Consider the following 10,465-nt stretch of genomic DNA (forward strand, 5'->3'; position numbering starts at 1 on the left):
TCACACCGGGTGGGTGTGTTCTGTAACCATACCAACGCACGCATGCATTCACGCACGCACGTACGCACGCATGCACGTTTGCACGTACTCACGCGCACACACACACGTACGCACATACTCACGCGCGCACGCACACGTACGCACGTACGCACGCACACGTGCGCACGCACAAGCACATGTGTATGCACGCACACATATGCATGCACGAACGTACGCGCGCGTGAATAAATGCACACACTTCAAATGTGACGCATGATCATGTGTTAGGAATACGTCCAAAAAGCTCTCAAGTACTATCTTGATTGTTATAGGCGTAGATGGGTCCAAAGCGATCATTTAGAGGAAGCGGCGACCAAACAAATTGTGTAACAATGCAGTTTAGCAACTTATTCGTTTCAGGCATTGGTGGCAGCAAGATTCTTGAAGTACACAAAATCTAATCGGCAGTCTGTACACCAACAACAATGGAGTTGAGATAGTTCAGTGGTTACAGGGCGAATTTCTCGACCGGAAGGTCTGTGGTTCGAACCCGACCTCTGAATCTCGACATCTCCTGTCTAGGTTTGGGCCAACCCTCGTGCTTCCTTCAGGTGATTTGGAAGCTGGGCACCGAAGGGGTGTTACAGCTGAGTGACTTTAATGACATCAGACACAACCAGCAGGAGATGACTGTAGTCTTCGTTGACATTTTGCCGTGTTCTTTGGAACAAAGACGTTGCATCTGGTGAAGTGCGCTGGTTCTGCCGGTCTGCCATTTAGTTCGCGCAGCGGACGCTAGCCGAAGTCTCGTGTATGCATCTGTGTCGCATGGAGTTATCACTCTTCTACTGCACAGATTCCATGATGTGTCGTTTAATCATGTGACATACAAGGTTAATTTCATTGGAAAAAGATGAACAGGCGAAGAATAAAGTGCTACCTTTACACGTGAGTAAAAATCACGTATCGCCTATTCACTTGGCTCAAACTGGCAGGAGGCTTCTCTCTAACCAGTAGGTAAAGGGAGATCACTTACACAGGTTAAATCGTTGTATACTACTTTGGTGTACGCGAACGAGTAGTCTGTAAAATTTACAGCCATATCAGACTTGTGTGAACTGTCGTGAATCAGTTATTTTTGTTAGTTTGAATCAAACATGGAAGGCACTTGGCTCAAGTTTACCTTCTTTTGGAACTCATTATCAGTTCCTATCCTTGGCAGTGCCGAGATCCGAACCACGAACATTTGACATGCAGCCTTCCATTAATCCACTAATGTACGATGGACGCACTTGAATTGTCGTGTTTAAACGGACTGCATGATTTTTGACTTGCCAAACCGAAAAATGACTTTACTGTGAATGGATTCTCACGATGTTGGGAGATATTTCGTTTTGTCATTAACCACATAGCGAAGCCCTCTTCTACTCACATTTTTGGGTGCTTCAGAAAGCCACCACCCGGTCGGTGATTGGACACTTATCTGTTTGGTCACAAGCGGCTGATCATTAGTGTGATTATCGCTCACTTAGACATCAAGCAGCGCCAATCAAATTTAAATCACAAAAACCACACCATATGGTCACGTGGTGACTGGCTGCACCAGTGATGACTTATCACAAGGAAGTTGCAATCATCTCGTAACATCACTCTTTCTCCGAGCTACTTATCAATTTTACAGTGATGTGATGTGACGTGTCCCTTCCTGTTGACCATCCGGTCCTATTAACTTGTGTATGAAGCATTCCACTAGTTGTGCAGGTGGATTGCCACATACCGTATGTGACGCGAAGTCGATGGCCGTAGTCCAACGTAGCAGGCGATCCCGGATGATCAAAGTCTTTGGCATATGCTTATCGGTGTCATCAGGGTTTACTAAGAACTCTGTGGTTCATTGTGTCGGTCAGAGTAGAAACTGTTGGTGTGTTTACGTTTGCTTAGTTCCCTCATAAATTTGTACAGTCTAACGAGTGTCTTCCCAGCTTTTCACTTCCATCTCGTCATCGGCAGTGTCCTGCGATCTTCGGTTGTGCAGCATGGATTCATCTGCTTCGGATTGTAGACAAAACACCGCCGGTTACACTTTAGAACTGCATTTTGTATCACATATAGAGTTCGAAAGAGTAGAGCTAATCACACAGAGTAGCATCGAGACTTTCCCCGATGGCATTTCTGTCTGTTTCATTCAGTTTTCATTGGTTTCTCACTGGTCCGAAGCTTCAAACGGTTGACGAACGTCGTACATTCAAGGGAGGGATCTTTTCCCAGCGCCAATCAACTTTAAATCACAAAAACCACACCATGTGGTCACGTGGTGACTGGCTCCACCAGTGATGACTTATCACAAGGAAGTTGCAATCATCTCGTAACATCACTCTTTCTCCGAGCTACTTATCAATTTTACAGTGATGTGATGTGACGTGTCCCTTCCTGTTGACCATCCGGTCCTATTAACTTGTGTATGAAGCATTCCACTAGTTGTGCAGGTGGATTGCCACATACCGTATGTGACGCGAAGTCGATGGCCGTAGTCCAACGTAGCAGGCGATCCCGGATGATCAAAGTCTTTGGCATATGCTTATCGGTGTCATCAGGGTTTACTAAGAACTCTGTGGTTCATTGTGTCGGTCAGAGTAGAAACTGTTGGTGTGTTTACGTTTGCTTAGTTCCCTCATAAATTTGTACAGTCTAACGAGTGTCTTCCCAGCTTTTCACTTCCATCTCGTCATCGGCAGTGTCCTGCGATCTTCGGTTGTGCAGCATGGATTCATCTGCTTCGGATTGTAGACAAAACACCGCCGGTTACACTTTAGAACTGCATTTTGTATCACATATAGAGTTCGAAAGAGTAGAGCTAATCACACAGAGTAGCATCGAGACTTTCCCCGATGGCATTTCTGTCTGTTTCATTCGGTTTTCATTGGTTTCTCACTGGTCCGAAGCTTCAAACGGTTGACGAACGTCGTACATTCAAGGGAGGGATCTTTTCCAGGTACATCCCGCCAAAAAATTAAACCCCACCACCCAAAAATGATTGAAGAAAATGGGATATGAAATTTGTACTTTTAGTTTTTATTAAAAGTACAAAGAGGGTGAAATTGGGACATGTCGTCATTAATTTGCATGAAAAGGTCCGTTTTTCGGTACCTTTGTCTCCAAACGAGCTCACACAAGCAGCTGTTAGCTAAAGGCCGGTGTGTGCCGTATTGGCATTTATTCTGCGTCTTGAAGATGTGCCAAAGAGATTCGATGGTTTGTGTGTGAGCTTTATTCGTTGGATCCACAAAGTTTTCGGTATGATTAACCGTTTCATCTGTATAATTCATGTCAATCATCGTTTCAATTCCTTGGTGTGATGCCCACATATCGGAGATGATCATTGAGCCGGGAGCGATGTAGGCCTGGATTGTGTCCATCAAAGTGGCCGCAGTTCGATCTGACACTGCATACATGAACACCTCTTCAGTTTCCCGGCAGATCCCTCCGAAAATCCACTGCCGCGGAAGGACTCGCCCTGTGCTTTTTTACGGCGAGATATGAGCGTTTCATCGACCGCGACGTGTAGACCTGGGCCGCCGATAACTGTTGGATAACTGCTGTTGGATAACTGCCGATAACTGCTGTCAGGCGCAAACTCCACTAAGAAAGTTCTTCCAGGCAACAGTGGTCATGTGATTAATAGATAATTTCTCTGAGCAGCATTTGTTTTTTGCCAAATTTTTGGACCAGCAATAAATGAGTAGAATCTCCGTCCCAAACTCCACCCTAGACTGTTCCAGCCAAGTTCCCTTTTGAAGACGGAGTTCTTGCCGACACTGTCGGGCACTACACCTCCACCTATCAGAAACATTTGGAAGTGTCATTTGGTGGCCATTGTTGCATAAACGTTGCTGATGAATCACTTTGTGGTTTTGCAAAAAAACGTATTGCCGTCTCCTTGTCATGAACGAGAGTTGAAAGCGTCAGGAAGTCCATTTAAGATTTTACGTCCGAACGGAGAAAATTTTTGCACAAAATGAGCCTAGATGCGGATAAGGAATTGTTTTCATCAAAAATAAGTCAAGTTTGTTTGCGTACATAAAATTGGAGCTGGTAAAAGTGGTGGGGCCTAACTTTTTGCACATACACTTTTTGCATTAGTGACGGGAAAAGATCTGGAAAAGGTCCCAAGGAAGTTATGTCAGCGAGTCTGTTTTCGCAACAAAGTGTGAAACTCACACGCTTGGGTTCAGTCGACCAAACATATGCGAGTCTTCAGATCACCATAGCCATCGGATGAGCTCCAGATCTGGTGTTACCGCGATTTGTCGTTCTAGCTCAGGGGGTCTCTGAAAGTGTAAGCCTACGTTTGATGCAATTATTTCACCTACTGACCTGGTTGTTTTGATAATCGCCGGGTTTCGCTTGCCAACCATTCGTGTGCCGTTTGTGTCAGGTGAACACAGAGCATGCGGACACACGTTGGCTGAATTGTCTGAGGTGAGACAACCTGTACTGGGATCGCTCCATTTCGGGAGCATCCTTAATCAGGGTAAGTGTACCTTTCACAGGAAAGGTTCCCCCAACACTCCAAAGACTAATAGTGCTCTGGGCCCCAGCTGACCGAAATCTCACGGTTTCGACCCACCGCAGAAGCTACTCATAAAGAATCTTCCGTTTGGATTTCGTTTACTGCAAATCTCGTTTTCCTCAGTGGACCCCTGAGGTTATAATTCTCTACAGCAGTGAACAATAGCTTCCATTTTGTGCGCTTCATGTGAATTCTAATCAGTCAAGGGGTCTTGCTGGCATTCGTGTGTTTCCAACTACTTTCTAGACACGACTGGTTGCCAAGTCCTTGTTAGCTGGTCATGTACGATTTGGGCAACTACCTCTCGTTACCTTATAGGGCAAACCCCCGGGATTGCTTGACACCCTGTCTTGGTGATTAAATCTTTGAATCAAGAAAGTGTCACTGCGAAATATCCCGTAGCACTAGGTGCAAGTCATCTGTTTATTCATCAACAGTAATCATGATTTGCGTGATACCTTTCAAATATTCCAACACACTACTGTTATGCTGATATCAAATGTATGACTGATCAGTGCGTTCTGATCACGATGTACCTGTGAGTTTGGGGCATCATTGGTTGTGTCCATGAACGGCGTCCACCTCAGTATCGTCTCAGAAACAGCTATTGATCGAGTGAACGAAGTAGCCTTAATGGCGAAGCAAACTTATTTGTATACCTGTTTATTTTTCACCGGGGGATTCAACTCAGTCTCTCGTTCCTGATGTTCTTCTGCACCAAGCAGCCTCATATTTCCGTCAGTTTGATATACCAACATCGCAATACATTGTATAGACGTAAAATACTACTCATATGGTTGCTTAAATGGCCGTAATGACATTCCATGAGCAAGTTGCTACTTTAGAAGTTGTCCGTGCATCCATCAGATTAGATGAATTAGATTTCGGCAGACTTTTATTAACACATGTTCGAAACGGGTCAACAGCAGATAAAATTCACGAAGAACAACAAATTGAAGCGGTTCTTCACTCTGTTATTCCCTGAATCCATTAGGAAAAGGGCGACAGCGGTCACCACTGGCGCTACGCAGGAAGAGTGCGCAGTGAGGATCGATCGGTGTGATGATACTTGTCAGGCTCGGTGAATAGATCGGACATCACGTGATCAACGGTCAGTGTAGCCAACATTTCGACACATTTCAGTCTTCAGTTTGTTTTCCATCATACTGAACATCAGTTTGAACATCACTCGTTCATGAGGCTTTAAATTTGCTTATGATGAAAAACAGCACATCAAGACACACCAGCTGAAGATTGATTAACCAGTGACTGAACTCCAAATTCATTGTATGCCAGGATAGGAACGGCCACCCTTGTTTTAGTAAACTTTGTCCCATCTTAAATTGCATCTTACTACGTTTCTATTGACACTTCCTGGAAACAACTGAAAATATTCTTTCACTGTGTCAGACCGTTTCCCAGTGGCAACGTCATCCGTTTCCTTCGACATGAATGACAGGCCAAGGCCGCTCTTGAGGAAGTTGTGTTTTTGTTCAAATATACCCACTCGGTTGTTTGAATGAGGTGGATAGCGAACACTATGGAAACCTCATTAAAGGCGTATTGGTGGAAAAGTTGGAAATAAATTACTGTTTGAAAACCTTTACTTAGGCAGAGAGAAAAAACTGACATCAGGATTTGCGGATTCGTAGACTGTTGAATGCAGTTCGCACCTCCACAAGTGGTGTTTTCAAAAAGTTCCACAAAGCTTCAAAGGCGACCTTGTTGGACAGCAAAATACTAAACACGGGGTCGAACTCGCGGTCTTCTGAATAGTAGTGAACCGCTGTTCAATTGAGCTGTGCTCACTGATCAGCGGTTTCGCTAACGTGCACGTTTTAAGTATGCGTATTTTTGAACGGAGCAGATTCAACTCAAAGGATGAAGGTTGACGTTTGTAGATAGATTTCCTCTGTCTTGTTTCGCTGTCGTTTTGACAAGAGTGTTATGCTGCAAAAAAGTGACTTGCTTCATGAAGGAAACTACTATCAAGGTTGCTGGAAACTCTTCGACAACCCACCGAAACATGAGGCGGCCTGTGTGCAGCACATTCAGTTGTAGAATATCATAAACGAGAGATTCAGGTGAGTCTCTCCTGAAAACCAAATTGATTTGCAAATGAGTGTATTTATCGAAACCAGTCCAATTTGGGTTCCAGTAGAACATAAGATTGATGGAAACTCGGGGACTGTGTCTACCTGATGAGCCTAAAGCGGAAGGGCGAAACCGGTCGTGGGTTGTCGACGGGTTTTCAGCAACCTTGTGAGTAGTTTTCTTCATAAAAGGCGTTCTTCCTGCTTTCAGAATCAACGATCGAAATACCTAAGAGATATCTGTGGTGTTTGTCGTATCTGCTCAAACTTTTGCTCAATATCCTAAAACTTGGTAAGTAACGTATTCCCCAGAGCACTACCTATCAATTTGGCACAGCTGGCGTCAGGGATGATTCTGTGATAGATTTGTTTTTGATTTAGCAAGCACAGGTGTAATCATTCATAAATCTGGACATTTCAAGTGTCCATCTGGTCATACCAACAAAGGTAGATTATCGTGCGTCAACAGCCCCTTCCACTGAAGTCAGCTGCGTAGATTCTCGTACAACTACGAAAACCTACAGTTTCTGGTGGAACACTCCAAATTTGCTCACTTTTGTCATAGATGGAGTGCCGCGTAAAATGATAAAGTACACATTGTCCTCCGAACTAGAATACTAGAAATCCCTCGGTCCGTTTGGAACTCAGCAGTTGAAGCAAATGTTGACATTAGTAAGTGGGTTTTGATGCGGAACTAAAGGAAAGTTCGCTAAGATCTCCCGTTTACACCTGGAAATTCAGAGATAGCGTGGAAGTTGTGGTCTGTAAAGTTTGTGTTTGGGCTCTGGGATCAAATATGGTGTCCTGATGATTCGACTCAAGGAGTCCTATTTGAGAAGCCGTTGCTCGAGTGTCAATAAACACCAACTCTTATGATGTGTACAACTTGAGTGACGGAGAGTGGGATTTCATCTTGTCCAACGTCAGGTTTCTCCCTAATGCTAGACTAGGGATGTTGAAACGTTCGGCAACCGTCTGGAAGGTTGTGGGTTCGAGTCTCCTCAAGCGTCGTCATGGAAGTGTAGCGGACGTTTCCATGTCCCATCAACCAACTTCACCTTATTTGTTTACTAGATCTAGCGACTTGCCTACTACACAAGCACACAAATCACGTGACAAACGCCGTCCCGCCCGCAAACTTGACCGACAACCAGTCCGTTTCTGTCTTGTGCGCATCGGAACAAATCATGTTTTATACACACGTCAAACTTTCCTATCTATAGAAAGAGACGACACAGGCAACACACACAGACTCGCCCACGGACAGGGAGCAAGGAGTCAGCCAAACACCCCAAGTCCACGGACAATTATGGAACACGTGTAGCAGCCAAAGTGAGGAGAAAACACGTTGCCGCCTTCGTATACAATGGTTTTCTTTCAGCAGTTTGATGAGCTTGATGAACTAACTACCTTATGGAAGTAAGATTTGTGGCTCGTGGCCCGGTTGTGCTGCACTGATCTGCATAGGAATCGGTTAAAAAGATACGCGACCAGTTCCACTACGTCCACCTGAACGGTTCCAAGCTGAAAACTATTCGAATTGGCCATATTCTGGCTTCAGATTTGTCATTTCTACATCTAAGTCTTATAGCCTTTGTACTTTCCAAATCGTCAACTAGGATTTTGAAAAAAAATTACATATACCACTGAGCCGCTGAAATTCTATGACCAGCTCCGTTGCATTGACCAAGCAACGCGATCGCTAGCCTCCACACTCACACAGTGAGTACCAGGATAGGTAACATTGAACATAGGACTTACACACCCATCTGCATACCTATTTGATTTTGACGGCAGATCCACCTAAAATACAGCTAAATCTCTTGTTTACGATGTTTTCACGCACCACAAGGTGAGGCACCAGTCTCAGTCTCTCAGTCTTGCAGTCCCAAACTGCACGCATCCAGGCCAGTCAATCGATCAATTCAGCAAAGCTGATGAGTGTTCAGACACTCCACAGTTGGGCTTCCCAACGGACTATGATAAGTGTTCGGGGGTGTCATAGAAGCGCGGCCGATGTTGATGGGTGTTCACTGAACGCCGATCAGAAAGCCTGGATCAATGTCAACGGCCGTTGTAACCCGCAGGCTCTCACTTGTTGCAGTACGGTTCGGTCACACTTATGTCCTGTTTGAACCTAAATTGCATGAAATCAGCGAATTACACTCAACTGTTTTCATGGAAGAATCACCTGAATTCCAGCTAAATCTTCCCTACTTAATGGTCTCAGTTAACTGAATGTGCTGCAACAGTTCGTCTACCGGAGGAGCCTCAAGAAGGACTGTCGGAGTTCTCATCACCCAGAGAAAGGTGAAACTGGTCTTGGGCTGCTGAAGAGGTTCCAGAAAACGTATGAATAGTGTATTACGTCCATATGAAGGTAAGAGCTTCTAGGTTCAATTTAGTCAGAATCTTGGGAGATCTATCCCTGGTTCATAAGGGTGTGATCCATTGTCGCAACGACGCTTAGAACTGACATTCAAACATTGATTTTTCAGCCTTCCTCGGAAGACACCTTACTTACCGACTGCCGACGTTTATATAATAGCAGTCTTTCGGTTCCTTTTCCTTGTCTTGGGAAAGATACTACTCATAAGGTTGTTGAAATTACTTTGTCAGGCGACTATCAGTCTTGTCCTTCTCGGCGGTCTCTATGCACGGCGGAAATTCTTCAGAACAAACCTTCTTCCTTCGTCAAATCGCCAATCGGTAATCTAATTTAATTCCATTTGACATTCAGTTGCGAATCAAAGTGGCGTTAAATCGATCGGTTTCCGTATTCTCCGACCGAAAATGCTGCAGTAAGGCCACCATATCTGGAGGATATCAGATGAATCGTTCCTGAAAAAACACTACTTGTTAGGCTTGTTAAAAAACTGTTTCACAAATGCTTCCAGTTCAGTTTTCAAGTATGGAAAGAGGGAACTGCTCTGGAATTTTTGGACAAGTTTCTTTATGCTTATTAGTAGTATATTTTTAGCATATGTAGCATATATAGCAGATATAGCATATTCTTTTTTCTTCAATCCCATGAACACGATCTTTGTTCGTTTAATAGGAAGTGATCATTCTTTGGTATTCTGATATATATTTGTAAGTCTTTATAGGGAATATCTAACGAACGGGAGTTTTTACGTGCAGAATATCTGCGCCGTTGCGAAGGTGATTCTCAAATTTTTTTCACGTGATTGTTATGTTTTGTAGTCTGTCGGTGTTTCAACCGACCAGATATATGCATTGCTAAGGAACCTAATACGTCAGTTTCCACTTTTAAGTTTATAACGCAGTCAGACCACGTTTTTTAACGGTGATAAAACACCTCAGCTGAGGGAACCTTGCCCGAGATCAACTTTCCACAGGTTTGACGGCATCTGAAGGAGATTGCGATCTGTCGCCATAGTTACAGGTAAACCAATCGATCTGCGACACACAAGAGGACCACGTGTGTCTACAGGAAAGGCAATGAGCGGCTTACAAGCGGCCTATACCTTCAAAGAAAGCATCAGGTGTCCAGAAAAGCATAAATAATTCATGTTTACTACCGGCATATCATAAGATGTACTGTTCACTGCCCATATACACGGTTCTTAGTTTACCTTCATGGCAGTTTTTGTCATTGTTAGTTTATCTATCCACTGTCTTCCTTTCATTCATTTCAGACTTATAGAGATTCACGTGAGTAGTCCATCGGTTTTGAATATCTTGTAGATATTTGATTTTTTCTGATTCAACTAGTGAAAAATAGCCCACATTTCCTTTTCCGTGTACGCCTGGTATAGGCGTAAAAGGGGATTGAACTGGCATCCATCTATGTGCTTGCAGT

Source organism: Opisthorchis viverrini, assembly GCF_000715545.1.
Source record: "Opisthorchis viverrini unplaced genomic scaffold opera_v5_294, whole genome shotgun sequence".
NCBI lineage: Eukaryota > Metazoa > Platyhelminthes > Trematoda > Opisthorchiida > Opisthorchiidae > Opisthorchis > Opisthorchis viverrini.